This window comes from Ovis canadensis, chromosome 5 (assembly GCF_042477335.2).
Source record: "Ovis canadensis isolate MfBH-ARS-UI-01 breed Bighorn chromosome 5, ARS-UI_OviCan_v2, whole genome shotgun sequence".
NCBI classification, from domain to species: Eukaryota; Metazoa; Chordata; class Mammalia; order Artiodactyla; family Bovidae; genus Ovis; species Ovis canadensis.
Window position 1 is genome coordinate 97,189,966 of NC_091249.1, and position 18,864 is coordinate 97,208,829.

The 18,864-nt window shown below is 37.6% G+C and overlaps 1 long non-coding RNA gene across 2 annotated transcripts in view; it reads right to left on the reverse strand.

Moving 5' to 3' along the window:
* The window catches only part of LOC138441509 (uncharacterized), a 185,619-nt gene extending 168,812 nt beyond the window's left edge, over positions 1–16,807 (reverse strand). The window contains exon 1 of one of the 2 annotated variants that reach the window (XR_011257370.1): positions 16,436–16,598. This is a non-coding gene — a long non-coding RNA (uncharacterized lncRNA). Of the gene's footprint in view, positions 1–16,435 lie in introns of both variants that reach the window. The other variant, XR_011257369.1, reaches the window with a different exon arrangement.
* Positions 16,808–18,864: the final 2,057 nt, after the last annotated feature.

The window sequence follows — 18,864 nt, forward strand, 5'->3', positions numbered from 1 at the left end:
ACTAGAGGTTTTAACTACCTCAGTGTGCAAGCTTCTCTTTCCGCTCAGTCTAAGCAGGAGCTGCTACTATGAGAGAGGGAGATCCAATCTGATGAGAAAGAGGAATTTATCTGATCATTGCTGTATTCAGTCGAACTCAAAGTCCTTGGTCCCAAAATTCAAATTACTGATGCCTTCAATGAAATAAAGGATCCCAACAAAATTACAGAAATAAGTTTGTGGACTTCACTGTTTATTTCTGATATTGAGTATGAACTTGCTACTAGTATTTATGAATACTAATCTGAAATAAAAACACATGACTATCCATCAGATATATTCAAGGTTGTTCAAAACCTTAGTATTGATTCTAGGAAGTTAGATTCAGCACTTGTTATTTCGACAAGATATTGAACAATCTTACAACATAATTTGTCAGCCTTTACTTGTTGTCCTCAGTTCAGTTCAGTCGCTCAGTCATGTTCCCATGAATTGCAGCACTCCAGGCCTCCCTGTCCATCACCAACTCCTGGAGTTCACTCAGACTCACGTCCATCGAGTCAATGATGCCATCCAGCCATCTCATCCTCTGTCGTCCCCTTCTCCTGCCCCTAATCCCTGAATATTTTGGACTAGCTGTACTTCCTAACCTGCCCTAAGTGAAAGTCGCTCTGCGGTGTGACAGTCCCTGGAATTCTCTAGGCCAGAATACTGGAGTGGGTAGCCTTTCCCTTCTCCAGTGGATCTTCCCAACCCAGGAATCAAACTCAGGTCTCCTGCATTGCGAGCAGATTCTTTACCAGCTGAGCCATAAGGGTAGCCCACCCTAACCTGGGACGAAAGCTTTAAGTACCTTCACTGACATTCTCTAGTCTTCTTCCTGCAGATCCTTTTAGAAACAACTAGTGTCATGCCAGTTTGCCCCAAATGGTTCTTAGAATCACATTTGAGTGATTCTGGGATAGGCGATGAGCATTCATTCTAACTTATAAATATCCATTTCCTCCTTCTTAATCTGGTTCTACCTTTAAATTACTGCTGATGCCCCAAGTGGAAAGTCTGTTCACAAAGTTCTTTAAATTTTCTATTTTTCCCCCTGATACTAGAAGGACATGATGGCTGGTACTCCTGAGCTTGCCAGTACCCATGGCTGCAAACATCAAAGTTGAAACAAGTTGAAAACTCCATCATTAATACTGTGTTTATCAGCAATAGAATAATCGTTACCACCAAGCTGTGATGCCTTTTGGTATTCAGTATTTATTGAAATTTTAAATAGAGAGATCTTTTGGTTCAAAGAACCCTGATTACTGGGTTTGACTTGATGCTATTAGACCTATTTGGGAACAATGCTGAAGTAGATAAACAATCTTTTCAAATGCTCCTTCACTAGCTTAAATCAAACTTCAGCTGCTAAGTCCTTCTTCTATATAAACTCTATCCTACTGTTACCAATGGTTCATTAAGGAATGCTTACTATACATATCAAAGTCTAAAGCTGGGACCACAAAGACTGGCCTCATAAGTTTAACAGAGACTGCTGAAGAGAATTTCACATTATTGAACAAAGGGAAAAATGGCTTTGTCTCAAAGGGGCATTTTGCTCTTTCATGCTAAAATTCAAAATACTGTTGGTTTCTACATAGTGACTACTGAGCTAATGTTTAGGTAAAGTTTCTTTCAATTACTGAGAGATCAAACTTAAACAAATAAATTGACTACAGAAGCATACATGATTTGAAAATGTATAATGCTTGTCTACTTAAGGAGTGTAAATGCTAAGTAGGAACAGTTCCTTCCTCTAGTAAATGATAATAATATTCAGTTAATTTCTTTTCAAAATTTGTGTCTATTTAGATCTGAAATGCCTTATTGGAAAAGCATTAGAGGCTGCAGCTGCTAAACAGAAAGTTATTCAGAAGGCCAGGATAATGATATCTGTTTTCCAATCTCTGAAAAGAACTGACTTGAATGTAAAATGTGGGGTATTGTGTTTAATTAGAAATCATTGACATCACTCCCAAAAGAAGGTGCTTCTCCTCAACGAGAGGGGTCATAGTAGAATATAAACTAGGTATTTTACAAATGCTGCTGGGTAGCCAACCCAGTTTTGCTTTTCTGGATCATCTGGAAGAGCTCATTAAACGGTAAGCTTCGCATATTATGCTGTGCATGACTTCCGAAATGCTGGAAAATTAAATCCTGGTGGCTCACTGCTCGTCCACCCCATTTGATACTGTGGTCTTGGGTTGGAGTGGCTGATATAAGTCAGCACCTTGACAGATAAATGGCATTTGTTTAATTTAAATGACACTCGTCATACTGCCTTTTGTTCTAAAGCACTATGAGGTTAATTGAGCAGATATGAAAAATTAGCCAGGCTAAAATTGCCTCTGCTCTAAATCAGAAATATTAATCCACTGGCCTTAATTTAGAGCTTCTCTATTTTCTATGATCGACTGAATCATGCAGGCTGTTCAAGGGAGAAATGCTAGTGATAATAACCTAGTTTTTAAATTTTATGTAACCAGGAATTTCAGCACAATCAAATTGAACAGATTTCAAATTCTCACCATGGAAATGTGGCTTTATTATCTAAAATATTTATGCCATTATATAGTAAAGAAAGTGTGAGAGTAAGTCTTATCAGCAACTTTTAATTTGCAAGTTTGCTTACGACCTTTAAAACCATTTCACACTAAACATAATCTAAGATTTCATGAATACACAGCGCCTTTCCATTTTATGTAGATAACAATGTTTTGAAGACTTTGTATCTTATAGCAAAGTAATTAAGGCCACATCCATTGTGTTTCCATATAGTAAGTAATTACAGAGGTGATTGGAACATTTCTGTAGAGGATTAGCTTAATTTATCAAGCAGTGATTCCTGCGGAATAAATAAGCAGAGACACCCTTCAGCTAAATTGTCTTCCCTTCTCTACCTACAGAATACGAATGGGATGAAAGGGATAATTTAATATAGTAATGAAGTCCATGCCCTTCAGTTAAGAGTGATTCCCAAAGCTTCCAAAGGTTCAAAGTGGGGACCACCAGGGAATATTTGGAGCCTATGGGGAGACAGTACCATTTCCTACTTCAACTCATCCATACAAATCTACTTCTTTCCATTCTAAATTGTCTGTGCCCAGTTCCCATATACAGTTAAGGCATATTTTATATATAATTTAGGTATAGACTTTGGATGTTCTTCATGGTCACAATTACACTTCAAAATTCCTTAAATTTGTCAGATACAACCTTTTGAGTGCTCAAAAGCATTATTTTCTCATTTTGTTAATGTTATCAGTTATTTTTATTAATAGTAATTTATTTTACAACTGCACTTCATTTCACATGTATACCATACTTCAAAACTACATTGTCTGTGTACATATTTTTATCATTATCCATAGTTAAGGTTATTCTTGCAGACAAGAACTGTAGCATTTAATTTGTTTGCAACATGAGGACTTTCCTGGCAGTTCAGATGGTAAAGAATCTGCCTGCAATGCAGGAGACCTGAGTTCAACCCCTGGGTTGGGAAGATCCCTGGAGAAGGAAATGGCAACTCATTCCAGTATTCTTGCCTGGGAAATCCCAAGGACAGAGGAGCCTGGTGGGCTACAGACCATGGAGTTACAGAGTTGGATAAGACTTAGCAACTAAACCACACAGTAACACAGGTACCTCTTTCCTGTTGAATCCCTAGGACAAAACAGAATTCAGTTTTAGCCATGGAATTTAGCTGTGAACATGACTAAGGACAGATACACTAATCAAGCCAAATAAGCAAAAATACACAGTGAACTTTTTCTACAGATGCCACGTGATATTAGCAATTACCCAAACCCTGTTGACTCAGATGGTAAAGAATCTACCTCAAATGTAGGACACCTGGGTTCAATCCCTGGGTTGGGAAGATCCCCTGCAGAAGGGAATGGCTACCTACTCCAGTATTCTTGCCTGGAGAATTCCATGGACAGAGGAGCTTGGTGGACTGTAATCCATGGAGTCAGACATGACTGAGTGACTAACGCAGGTAATATTCCTACAAGGACAGGAGGCTTCTTTGAAGCTACCTGTATGAATTTACACAGAATTTTTGAATAAATGGGGGCAAAAGCGAACACTAAGGGAAAGGAAAAGACTAAAAGTATATTTTCTGTATGAAAATTACCTCTATAAATGTTAATTTATATATTTGTTGGAAGACAAAAAATAACAAAATAAAATTAAAGACAACAACAAAGCTTTACCTTCTCCAAAGATTTACTCTAATTTTGTTAATGATTTGCCTGGAGAGCCAATAAGCTCAATAAATCATTTTTTTGTTAAATTCTGGTTAACTTTGTTTTTTCTGGTTCATGATCCAAGTTTAGACAATATATTCCAGGCATCAAAAAATATCAGTACTGTCTAGCTGGGTGAAAACTGTGACAGTACAGAATTTTACCTTCTGTTTTGAACATATTTCCTAATTTAACAAAATAAATTCAAGCCAGTGATCTAGTTCAATATATTAGATCAACTTTAGAACTTCATTAGATATAAACAGGGAATTTGTTCAGCCTCTAGACTTTAAAGTCTTCTATCCTAACAAGTTCAATGGCATACATTCTTATGTACACTAAGATAGGAGAAAACTAAACAATTCTTATAAAGGTATTTAAAAAAATTATGCATTCTGAAGAAAAATCCAATCATATGGAAGGACTAGGATTATCTGTAACTGTAGAAACATGCATCAGATATGAACTGCTTATGAGTAGAGATAATTTGGCTTCTTTAAATTGCAGGATTTTTTTTATGTACACAGACAATAAGCAGTTAGATGATATAACACAAGATTCTACATACAGGAAAAAAGTCAGCTAGATAAACATACAACAGAAAATATCTGGAGGTTTGGAGGGGAAAAACAAAGAATTCAGTGTAATACTCCTGAAAGAAACAAGAGTATAGTTGAATAAAAGGTAAGTATTTCCAAGAAAGAAAACGTTCTTGGACAGAATGATTCAATAAGAATTGCATTTCTTCCTGGATGCTAGGTAATTTTATTTTAAAAATCCCTTAAAAGAATCAATATGCCATGAAAACACTGAAGAATATCAGTGGAAGCAGGTTGAACGATGTTATATTACAGTATTTTAAAATACATTAAAGTATATTATTTGTTGTTGCTGTTTAGCTGCTAAGTTGTGTCTGACTTTTTTGTGACCTCATGGACTGTAGCCTGTCAGGATCCTCTGTCCGTGGGGTTCTCCAGGCATGAATCCTGGAGAGGGTTGCCATTTCCTTCTCTAGATCTTCATGACCCAGGGATGGAACCCACATCTACTGCTTTGAGGGTGGATTCTTTACTGCTGAGACACAAGGGAAGTCAAAAGTACATTTTATGGCTCTATAAATTTAAAAGGTATTCTTATAAATTTAAAAATACACAGAGAAATGTTACACTAAAATATTCAAAAATAGATATAAATGTATAAGGAAATTTATGAAAGGTGAAGAAAAGGTCATTTTAATAAAGTGCTGAGACAACTGTACATCCAGATGGAAAAATATAAGATTGTGTTAAATCCTGTCATCCAATAGTATCAATATATAATGCATATGAAATCAAAACAATAAAACTAGCCAGTACCATATACTGGTCTATTTGATAAGCAAAAGAAACTTTTCTATGACCTAAAGTTCAGAGTCTATAAAAAAAAAAAAGCTAGTTAGATTTAGTTACATAATCAAAATATAAACTCATTCATTAAAAAAAGTAGAATGAAAAATGACCAAAAAATGCACTTGCACTTATATTGGAAAGGATTAATAGCCTTATTATACAAAATGTTTCAAAACATTGAATAAACCACCAATAAAAAATGAGCAAAACATATAAATTCAGTGAACAGAATAAGAAACACAAATATCCCCAAGAATATGAAAAGATACTCAATCTAGTTCATATGTATTATACATATACAAGTGAAAAATGCATTGATATGCTACTTCTCACCTGTCAAATTCAGAACATTTTAAAGTTTGATAACATAATAAGCTTCTAAGACTGTTTCATAAGGAAACAAACTCAAATAGTTGGTAGAAATGCAATATTTTGAAATCACCATTGTGTTGGCAATGTTGCTGCTGCTGCTGCTAAGTCGTATCTGACTCTGTGCAACCCCGTAGATGCCAGCCCACCAGGCTCCCTGTCCCTGGGATTCTCCAGGCAAGTGGATTGAGGCTCCAATGGCCTGGAGTGGATTGCCATTTCCTTCTCCAATGCATGAAAGTGAAAAGTGAAAGTGAAGTCGCTCAGTTCTGTCTGACTCTTTGCGACCCCATGGACTGCAGCCTACCAGGCTCCTCCGTCCATGGGATGTTCCAGGCAAGAGTACTGGAGTGGGGTGGCCATTGCCTTCTCCGGAGTTGGCAAATAACTAGCTAAATTATACATGAGCCTGACTTCTGGGAATCTAATATACAATGGCAAAAATATGAAATGTATGTGGAGAAGGCAATGGCACCCCACTCCAGTACTCCTGCCTGGAAAATACCATGGATGGAGGAGCCTGGTGGGCTGCAGTTCATGGGGTCGCTGAGAGTCGGACATGACTGGGCGACTTCACTTTCACTTTCATGCACTGGAGAAGGAAATGGCAACCCACTCCAGTGTTCTTGCCTGGAGAATCCCAGGGACGGGGAGCCTGGTGGGCTGCCGTCCTTGAGGTTGCACAGAGTCGGACACGAGTGAAGCGACTTAGCAGCAGCAGCAGCAGCATGCACATGGCTATTTATTTTTGCATCATTCATTGGAACAAAGACAAGTAACAAAATGGTAACAAAAATGTTACCAGAGCACAATAGAGTTCCATGCTTATTTTAAATGGATGCAAGGAAGATCTTAAGGGTAAGCACAGATTGTGTAAAAGGACTCAGGGAAATAAAATTATAAATATGCCCACAGTTGCTTATATTTCTAAGAAGAAATAGTAAAAGAATAAGCCAAAAACTATTAAAGATAGCCACATGTAGGATAAAAAACATGAAGAGGATAAATGAAAGAAATTAAAAATTTCTGAAATTCCATTTTTTATAATTTTGACATGAGAAACAATGCGAATACTTTGTTTTGAGTTTTATAAACTTTTAAAAAAATCCTACAATTTAAAAACAAATGGGATTAAATTAAACTGTATATTAAGTTTGTGGCATAATTGCCCAGGGAATATTTATTATAAGAGATTTTAAAACACCACAGTTTGACATTTCCAAGTGAAATAATCCTAAGAGAAGAATATAAACAAAGAAAAACTAAACTGTTTTCAATGCTATTATTGACATAAGCAGTCTTACTATTTCTATTATATGGTATTCCTATAAGATGGTAAAATTAAAAAGTATATAATTAGTAAATGGCAAGAAGCGAGATATACTAAAGAAAATAACCAAGCAACTTATTTGGTTTTTCTCATATGAGCTGTATTTTAGATTTATGAAATGTAGTTGATAAAGTTATTTTTTATTAAAAGAACAAAGTCCAGTTAATAAATACAGAGGAAATGAAAAGACAAACTAAACACTACCTTTTTTTTTTTTTTTTTAAGACGACTGAATTTGGGACAATCAGAAATCTGGTGACTCCTGGTGTTGACCTGAAGCAAGCAGACTGCCAGTTATCTCTTTGGCAAAAATGGGCTTATTTTGGATTAGCAGAGAATTATAATTTGGGGTCAAAGGCAAGCCACATGCAAGTACTTTCAGAGCAAGAGGAGGAAAATGTGTTTATATAGAGGAAAAGGAAATTGGGAGGGCTGCTGCTGCTAAGCCACTTCAGTTGTGTCTGACTCTGTGCAACTCCATAGATGGCAGCCCACCAGGTTCCCCCATCCCTGGGATTCTCCAGGCAAGAACACTGGAGTGGGTTGCCATTTCCTTCTCCAATGTATGAAAGTGTAAAGTCAAAGTGAAGTCGCTCAGTTGTGTCTGACTCTTAGCGACCTCATGGACTGCAGCCTACCAGGCTCCTCTGCTCATGGGATTTTCCAGGCAAGAGTACTGGAGTGGGGTGCCATTGCCTTCTCCGATTGGGAGGGCTACAGTCAACAAAGAGGCCATGGCTTTTCATTGACTGAGTCCTTGCCAGGAAAGAGAAGTCTTTTCTTCTGCTGGGCTTTGATATCCTCATAGTACATGGCAGGTCCCCTTTCTGGTCTCTGAGCACTATTTACTGAGGTTTCTGTTTGGTTATTTCTTACACTGATATGATAACATTATTTTTTTTTTACACTGATATAATAACATTAAGTATGCATAACCAGTTAAGATATATTATTAATTACTATGCTTGCTAAAAATTCAACTTGAATTTTATGGTGCCATCAGACTGGTATACAATTTAGAGGCAACCCAGGGAGCTAAAGAAATGTGTTAAATGATCCAATTAGAAAGCAACTGGTCAACCCAGAATGTGGGGAAGTCTACAGAGCAAGTCTTCAACAAATAATGCTATGAAAAATAATTGAGCGTAAAGATATCACAGATTAAAAGAAATTTAAGGGGCACATGAACGAAATGCAATATGTGGACATGATGTAGATCCTGTTTTGATCAAACCAAACTTACAATTTTTTTTTAGAGACAACCAGGAATATTTTGACAGGCTAGGTATCAACTAACATTGAAGAATTACTATTAATATTAATTTGGATAAATGTGATAATGTGTTGTTTAAAGAAATCCTTAAGTTTTACAGTGATGTATTTACAGTGATGTATTTAAGGGAGAAATGGTATGTCAGGAGTTGTTTAAAAATACTGAAGCAAAAAATACAGGAAATAGATAAAAGACTAGTCAACACTGACATGTTGAAGCTAGGTGTTTACTTTATGATTAGTTTATTAAACTGTTCATCTCATTTTTAATATTTGACCATTTCTATTTTATTACAAAAGTGTTCAAGTATATATAACAAAAACAGGGCCACTATATGCTATCATTTCAGGCCAGTGACTAATTGGAAACAGTGGAGCCAACAGAACAGAATATGCTTCTGTTTAAAAAGCAAACATTAGCACATGAGAAAGCATTGGGTTCTAGCTCCATGAAGAAGTTATTTTGAAACATGCTAAAGAAAGGTTATTCTGCAGAAAAAGCCATGATGTAGGAAGTGGAGGCAGACTACTGACCATGGACAGGTTACTCGGGGAAACAGAAACAAACCATGTGGGCCCAATATCTACTTCCTGTCAAGTCTAATGAAGACAAAGGGTATAAACATATGAAAAAAAATACGGACTGCCCTCTCTTAATGTCTATATTAGTCCCACTTTTATTTTTGGATATGCTTCACAATGAACAGAATTTTCCCACATTATTCTAACTGATTATTAATGGATCACCAGTATATCTACACTATTATAACATATGTGAGGTACATAGTTATAGACACATTTGATTTTTACAACACAATTTAATATATACATATATATATATTCCCTGAAAACAAATCACATGAAAACAAATGAAGCTTGATTTATACCTTTCAAGTAGGTCTGCTTATTGATCTAAGTTTTAGCTATAAATATTAACACTGATAAAATGAATGGATTTTTAAAACTTCCCCTTCTCTTTGACAAAATACAATTCACCTATATAAGTCAACAGGCCCAATGTGGATTATGCTTATATCAAGTTCCACATCACCAAACTAAGACTTAATCATAGTTTCAACTCTCCAAAAAAATCAGTCAGTCAAGAATCACCGGACCAGGGCTTCCTCAGTGGCTCAGTGGTAAAGAAGCCTCCTGCCAATGCAGGAGACCCATGTTCCATCCCTGGTCCAGGAATAGTCCACATGCCACAGGGCAACTAAGCCTGTGCACCACAACTTTTAAGCCTGTGCTCTTGAGCCAGGGAGTGCAACCACTGGACCCACAGCCTGCAAGTACTGAAGTGTGGGCACCCTACTGCCTGAGCTCTGCAAAAGGAGAAGCCACTGCAATGAGAAGGCCACACACCGCAACTAGAGTGTAGGCTCTAGTTGCTGCAAATAAATAAAAGCAGCCGTGCAATGGAGACCCACTATAGCCAAAAATAAATAAAATAAAGAGGAATCACCTCATCAGCTCTAGTTATATAATCTGCCTGAGAAACCCTCACCATCCTCTAAAGAAAAATAACTTTGCAATAACTAACCTTTTCCTATTTTGTGTAGTATAACCTGCTTGTTCCTGCGCCTTTCGTACAGTTCCTCAGAGTTTCTTTCTTTCTGCTAGATTGAATGCTTCCCCATTTGAAATGGCTTTTGCTTAAATAAACTCTAAATGTTTAATATATGCCTCTGCCTTAGTTTATGTTTTTAAAGTATTATATGATAGATCAGCTACTTTGCATTTTATTGATGTTTCTGGGAACACACTGCAGAATAGTGACCAATCGTAACAAACTTGGAGGCACTAATATTTCCTATAGGAGATGTATTATTGTAACTTCTCACACAATTTTATTATTTGTTCTAACTTTTATATATCATGATAACAGACAATGTAGTAGAAAAAATTCATATTTTCTGTCCTTAAAACATTTTCTCCTGTTGATGATACATTTCCAAATTAGTTGAATGTCTGAAGTTACATGCCATTTTTACATAGATTATGTACAAAGGATATGGCATGAATATGTTTTCTAGAATTTAGATCAAAAAAACTCTAACACTCCACTTGAAATTTTTCTTCCATTTACATCTTGTATTTTTTTTTAAATGTTCTCCTTTCCAACATATTTATCCCTAATATTGGAGAAGGAAATGGCAGTGTTCTTGCCTGGAGAATCCTGGGGACAGAGGAGCCTTGTGGGCTGCCGTCTATGAGGTCACGCAGAGTCGGACATGACTGAAGCGACTTAGCAACAGCAGTAGCACCCCTAATACGGCATGTAAAGCTTCATGTTTTTCTGCACTCTCACACGGCAGAACTTACTCTATAAGTAACTACCCTAAAATAGTGATTCTTGGACTAAAGTTTCAACCATTTTAGGGTTCTGCATGGCCCCTTTAAGGACTTCCAAATGAAGAGAAGAAATAACAGCAATGCTTTCCAATCTTAACTCCACCTACTCCTGTATCAATCTTTGCTTATGCATTTCTTTATGAGTTCATTTTAATGAGGGTTCTGCTGTTAAAAGTCACACCCAGTAAAATTTTCACACAGATGACTTCAGAACTATTGTACTGTTGACCCGAAAGTTTTAACATTTACCTTATAGCTATTTTTTGAGAATCTATTTTTTGCTAAGCATTTTGGTAGGTCAGAAGTCTACCTTGACCTTGAGACCAAAAGCCAGTAAGAGGAGAGAGTTGTACTTAAATGTCAGCAGAGGGAATTTTAGACTTACAGAGAAAAAGGAAGAGGAGGAAGAAAAGAAATTTAGACCTAATGAAGCTGATGGAGAAAAACAATTCAGATAAAAAAATGCTGATAATTTTTCCCTTCATGAAATTCAAGAGCCTTTTACAGGGAAGGGTGAAGGGGAATTGAGACTACAGTCTTCTCAGCCTGTCTCAGTCCCCTTGTTTCTCTCATCATGAGCATTTTGCAATGGTGAGGTGCTTCAGTTGTTTAGACATAGCATTGTTTTCCAAAGCATGAGCCGCTATCACATCAAATACACAATTAAGAATGAACAATGCATTCTAACTTGAGGGAAAGTTTGCCATGTTTGAGTTAAGAAAACTTTCCTGGAAGACAGTGTATCAATCACCAACTTCAGAGATGATTTTTAAGATTTAAGAAATTATCAAGTGTCATTTTCACTTTATGCACTTTTATGCAAACTCCACTGTGCATGGTAATGGAAGTCGTAATGAAGTTTCACCAGATGGAGGTTGATCTCACTCTAGGGAAGACTCAGAAGGTGAGGACTTACTCTGGAAGTGGATGTAACAGTGGAGTTCATGGCATGTTAGAAAGGAGAGAAAAAAAAAAAAAACAACTTCAAGGACAGTGAAATATACATTTGAGAAAAAGTGGCATGGATAGTAGACAGTAGTGTAGTAGTTCACTTTTGTTAATAGCACTGGGCTTTTAGGGGGAGGGAAAGTAAAAACATCTCCCCTACTGTCTAGTTGGCTCCCTTCCTTTTTCCTTTTTAATGTGGTCTCCCCTTCCTCTGATGGAAAATGAAGAGTGCAAAGTGGACAACAATCCAAGAGGGGAAATTTTCTCAAAGAGATATGTGGCTTTGGAGCCTTGCCAAATAGCATTGAAAAACTCATCCCAAAACCATGCCTGGTGTTAACAGAAACTTGTAACCAACAGAAATGTGTCCTCCTGTCTCCTTACTTGGCTGCATTTAGAATAAACTGTTGTAAACTTTGGCATCTCAACATTTGGTTTGCTGCACCTGATTCTTGGAAATGAGTTTAATACAATCCGAACCTTTGATCTTTAGCAGTAAAAAGAACCGTTCTACGCAGATAGCTTGCCATGAGATTCGGAAACTGAAGTCCCCTGTCAACCAACAAAAGGGTAGAGGTTCCAGTTCCACTGAGATTTGACAATGTGTAAAAACTGCCCACCACAAGCTGAAATCAGCTTTTCACATTTACATCTTACAGGAGATAGTGCCTTCCCTAACCCTTTAAAAATGTATTAATGTGCATTGAAGTTGCCTAAATACCAGTTCAGCATTTCAAATGTAAGATCAGGACAGTAATTATGGCTTGTTGCATAGAACGTAAAAAAAAAAAAAAAAAAAAAACTACAGAAAATTAATAGACATTTCAGTTTCCAAAGTGACACCATCACTTTTGTGTTTGTGCACCCTGGCTGGCGATACTATTGAATGCACTCCCAATACAGATGGAAATGGTGAACTGAACAAAATATACTATTAGGTGAGAGAATCTTGACAATTTAATGCTGCATGTTACAAAACACTTAAAGTACACACTTCTTCTACTGGAAAAAATAACATCTTCATGTGACTTACAATGTCATAATCAGAAAAGTCTTATTACTCTTCTAAGTCAGAAAAAATAAGATGCAATAAAACAGAAAATGAAGCATGGATCATGAGCAGCTCATCCCTTTGGTTCTACAGTAAAGAGGTCAGCAAACAGGTCAAGTGAGAAAATACAAATCGTTTATTGACTTAATGCATAGCTTTTCTTGCTAAGCAGATTAGTTTCCCTCAACTGATGTCTGGCATCAGATGTATGCAGCTCAGTAATAGTCTGTGAGGGATACTGCACTCACAGAAGGGAGCTAGTTAGCTCAGATGATGACTCAGAACATCTCTTCTGCAATTGCATGTAGTTTTGACTGAAGAGTTAGGCTCATCAAGAACCTAACTCAACCAGCAAAAGATCAGAACAGTTGGAAGAGGGTGTTCACATGAGAAGTCTATGTTTAAAATCAAGAAAGCAGGCAGATGAGGAAGATTAGCACAGACAGATTAGCTAAGGGAAAAACCCGAGGAAGTATGAAGAGTTTTTCCTCTGGTTACACATGTTCTTGGACAAGGAGAAAAGATTAGTTTATATACAGCTTATTCAGAGATCAGGACTCATACTGTGTTATCATAAAGCAAATATATCTTCTCCACACTTGTAGAAATCTATTTGGTAGGGATAGATTTTTCCTGCTTCAGAATAAAACCTCTGCCTAGACTTAAAGCTTATTTGCTTGCTCTTAAATCACAAGAAGCCCTCAGGTCATTTTAGTTCTTTAAAAACAAAAACAGTGTTGTAGTTATCACTTCCAGTCCAGTTAACAAAATTCTGAAAATTTTCAGAGATATTTTATTCTATCAAGTCTGGTATAGTCTGGAAATGGGAAAGTGAGGAAAAAGACAAACTTAGCTTTTCTTGAGATTCCAACATTGTGAGGGAAAGAAAAGGTCCTCCTTGTATTAGTACTGGTTTGAATAGCTGCACTGTTTGTTCAGTGGGACTGAAGTATGTTTAAAGCTGATTTTTTTTCTTTCTTTTTTTCCTTCTGGAATGCTATCACTAGCAGGCTATTCTCATAATCCCAGAAGAAAGAGAAAACTGACACCTCTCCTACCTCACCCCCCTCCATGATGGCAAGAGAAGTTGAAATTCTCTTCTCTGTCTCCAATACAACTCTATCATGATCACAAGTGTTTAGAGCCAAGAAGCATGAAAGGAATTTAGACACTCCTTCTGCATGTCCTGAATTGATGATCCTGAACCTCAATTCGGGCTGTGGGAGTATGTGTCCTGTTATTGTTATGAGGCAAGCAGGTCCTCCCAGCATACACCGAAACTGCTCGTTACCAACAAAACACTCATCACCTTCTCATCTGATTTTGTTTAAAGATCCTTCTTAAAATACATATACTTTGACTACACAGGGACATCACTTATATTTATTTCCCTTTAGATATTTCTGTTTTTATTATCTGTCCCAATACTGCAGTGATGAATTCAAGTCCCTTTTCTGTTCTGCAAAATGCCTGCAGCAAACCACTCGTAAGAGACTTCTATGAAAATACTTTCTACAGCTGAGGTCAGAGTGGCTTTCGAGACCTTCCTTAACTTAGAGGGAAACATACAAACAAAATCTTTCAAGCTGATTATTACCTGGGAGATTCCCCCCACTAGTGTGTTAAGTTGTTTCTTATCTTCTTCTGCCAGATACCACCTTTTTGAAAAATTTGAGAGTCACATTTTTCCTCCCTGCATTGCGTAGGCTTTGCTCCTCTTTTATTATGATTGCTTTTAAGGTTTCCCTTCAGGCATGTGCAGAATACATAACTTGTTTTCAAATTCTCTACGATATAGAGAAATATTGACTTCAGAAGAAGTATCAAATTATCAATCTATGTTATTTATGGGAAAACAAAGAAATATCCCGATCCCTCAAGTCATTCCCACTGCAATTTATGTTCTGTGGATACAAATTACAGAAACTGCTCTCACCAACATCACCACCTTGACCTTTCCAAATCTTATCCTTCTTGTCTCCTGCATGCCAGTTGACACTTTTGGCCATTTGACTCACCCTCAAAACCATTCTTTTGGTTCCACACCATATTCATATATTCTTTCATATTCTCTAATATACACACCTTAGACAAGCACATACACACACAAATTTTGGCAGTTCTCTTTAGTCATATGAACTAGGTCCTTCCCCTCTGCACACCTTGCAATATTGCTTTTTCTCTTCAATCCATGGAAAGTAATAAATAAAAGTCCTATGTATTCTTAATCCACACCCATTGCATCAATTACCACATTTACAGCAATTAACTCCTGTGGTGCTCGGTGGAGTGGTATTTCCAAATTCTAATTTAGTAAGCTTTTGTTGACTATAGAGATGAAAAAAGTAAATGCTACATTTCTCAGAGCCCCTTGCAGCTAGATATATGGATATGACTTAGGGTTTACTGAATGGATGAATACACTTAGGATCTCAAAGAGACTGAAAGCAGGTGTGTTAGTTTCTCTTCTTTAACAAATTACTTAAGCTTAGTGGCTTAAACCTCAAAGAGATGGATAAATTCCTAAAAATATACAATCCAGTATGACTGAGTCATGAAGAAATAGAAAAGATGAACATACCAATCATGAGTAAGGGGACTGACTCAATAATCAAAAACCTCCCAACAAGTAAAACACCAGGACAAGACAGCCTTGTTGGTGAATTTCATCTAACGTTCAAAGAATTAATCGCAACCCTTCTCAAATTCTTCTCTCCTCTACCCCAAAAAATTGAAATGAAGGGGAACACTCAACTCATTTTAGGACAGCAACTCATGTTAATACCAAAACCAAACAAGGGAGGCACAAGAAAATTACATGCCAATATCCCTGATAAACACAGACACAAACAGCCTTAACAAAATGTCAGTAAACTGATTCCAACAAACTTAGTGGTTTAACACTGATTTGTACACTCATTTCACAGCAGCATTATGCAAAATACTCATAGTCAAAAGATAGAAACAACTCACGCTTCCATCAAAGAATGAATGTGTAAATGAAATATAGTACATATGTACAGTGGAATATTATTCAGCCTAAAAAATTAAAGAATGTTGGACACTACAATAGGCATAAACCTTAAAGAGGTTATGCCACTTGAAATAAGCCAGTCATGAAAGACAAATACTATATATAATTCCACTTACATGAGATAACCAAAGCAGTCAAATTCGTAAAGACAAAATAGAATGGTACTTATCAGGGGTTGGGGGGAGCAAGAGAACAGGGAAATCATTTTTTAACAGGTATAAAACTTCAGTTTGTAACACAAAATTATTTCTGGGGATTGGACAAAAATTATACTGTGAATATACTTAATGAACTGTATGTACAATTAGTAACAGTTAAAATGGTGAACTTCATGTTCTGTATATTTAACACCATTAGAAACTTTAAAAAAATTAAACATATTTCAGACACACACGAACACACACAATTTTTTCTTACCGCAGAGTACTATCGGTTGGAAGTCCAGCATGGGTCTCAATGGAAACAAATCAAGGTGTCAGTAGGGGCTGTATGTCTGCTGGAGAATGTTTCTTCTAGAAAGAGGTCCGTTCCCTGGTTTCTGGCTGCCTTCCTCCATCTTAAAGCCAGCAACAGGTGGACTGAATCCTCCGCACGCGGAATCTCTGATTCACTGCAGCTGGCAAGGGTTCTCTCTGCTTGTAACAACTCGCGAGATTAGATCGCTGTTGGTTCACAAACTGGGAGTTCCCTGGGAAAATCTAAAACCAGTCGCTGAACATCGAGGACACGAGACCGAAGAAAGAGGCAGATCGCTGCAGACTGAGGGGTGGCAAGAGAACTTCCACAGGAGGCTCGTCTTGAGTGGCTGCAAGAAGAAATGTCTGATTCCGCCTGCTGGAATCTGAAAGGTTTATTTAAAGACCTTAAGGAGGTTCAATCATGAATTCAGTCCAGATGTGAAACTGTGGGTTATCATTAGTTGAATCCACTTCACCTATACCTGCTTCAATAAAAGCGATTTTTTAAGACTTGTGTGTCCTCCCAGTGGCACATAGTCCAAACAGTAAGATGTTTGTCAGAGCTGTTTTCCCGGAACTTGAAGTCAGCTCTGTCTAGTTCAAGCTGAGCTGGTAGAGCATGGAGAGACCCAGTCCTGAACCTTTGGATGCCAGAGGGTTGAAAACTCCGACCTCAGACAGTACTAAGAGGTTTCTGCTAAACTCCTTCTTGAAAAGTGCCGAGGCATCTAGCCTCCTTACGCCTGTGCAGAAGGAGGAATGCTCGTTGCTGCACCTTTTTTCAATCACATTTCCCCACGCCCCTTACGCCTCATACTGCACAGTGGCTTTATCTCAGAAGTACCCCAAACCCCTTGCATTCAGGGAGATTTAAGTATTGTTCTCCAATTTCCCTGCTTAGCTGCCTTGAAAATAACCCTATATTTGCTGCAAACCTTGGCGTCTCAGCCTTTTATCTTGCTTCACTTCGGGGAATGGTTCAGTATCAGATGATCTCAACAACTCTTTACCCTCTTAAGTCTATGTTCCTGAAACAGCTCCTGGAGTGAAAATGATGAGCAAAACATACACTCCAAGAATAGGAGATGGGGTGAAGAAGTTATGATTGCCAGAGTCTAACTCTCAGATCAGTCAGCAGTCACACAGGTGACCTCCTCCAACAATTGGGCCCACCTGGATAATCAGGACAATCTACCCATCTCAAGGTCCATACCCTTAATTACAATCTGCAAAGCCCTTTTTGCCATGTTAGGTAACAGGCCAAGCTTCCCTGGTTATCATTCAGCTTCTCACAGTAAGTTAGGAGGCAGACTATGTAATAAGCATGTGTTTTTGCTGCCATGACTGGTTGTAGTCAGTATCTTAGAGGCAGCTCTTTAATCATAGCATAGGTAGTAATTTTTTTTTTAATTAGCCATAGCAAAAATCACTTTTTGACTCAGCAGATGCTTGATTATGGCTGAGTCATTTTCCCCTAGAAGTCCAGGCCTGAGCCTGTTCCTTTAGACAGCTTGTCAGTAGACATGAAATCTAAAATAACTTGTAATAAATCTTTTTCTACAAAAATATGCAAGGTTGAATTATATTATCTGAAACTGAACCCTGGTTAGTTTAACTTCCACATCTATATTACAGAGAACTTACTGAAAAACATCAAATGTCCACTTACCTGTTGGATAACTACTCTTGTGAAATCCTCAGGGATTTCAAAAATCAGCATGCTGCTGCTGCTGCTGCTGCTGCTAAGTCGCTTCAGTCATGTCCGACTCTGTGCGACCCCACAGACGGCAGCCCATTGGGCTCCGCCATCCCTGGGATTCTCCAGGCAAGAACACTGGAGTGGGTTGCCATTTCCTTCTCCAGTGCATGAAAGTGAAAAGTGAAAGTGAAGTCGTTCAGTCGTGTCTGACTCAGCGACCCCATGGACTGCAGCCTACCAGGCTCCTCCGCCCATGGGAGTTTCCAGGCAAGAGTACTGGAGTGGGATGCCATTGCCTTCTCCAAAAATCAGCATACAAAAAGCTAAATACGTAATTGTACTCTCATATTCAGACCCATTTCTTGTTCCCTATAACAGCTAGAGCTTTGAGTTCTCAGTTGAAACCTTGGGAATCACCCAAGAATGAACTACTTTTTAAAAATCTCTCATATTCATTTAAGATTCAAATAGTATTGAACCCTTTTCTCCATATCTCTCAAATACATACCTGCCTGTTTATTCTTACTGTTCATGCTTCATCAGCTCTTAACTAGATCACTATAAACATGTTAACCAATCTCTCAATTACTCTAGGCTCCTTTTCTCCCAACTTGATTAAGATATAATTGACCTATAACACTGTCAGTTTAAGATGTATTACAATGTGATGATTTGATATCAGTGGTAAA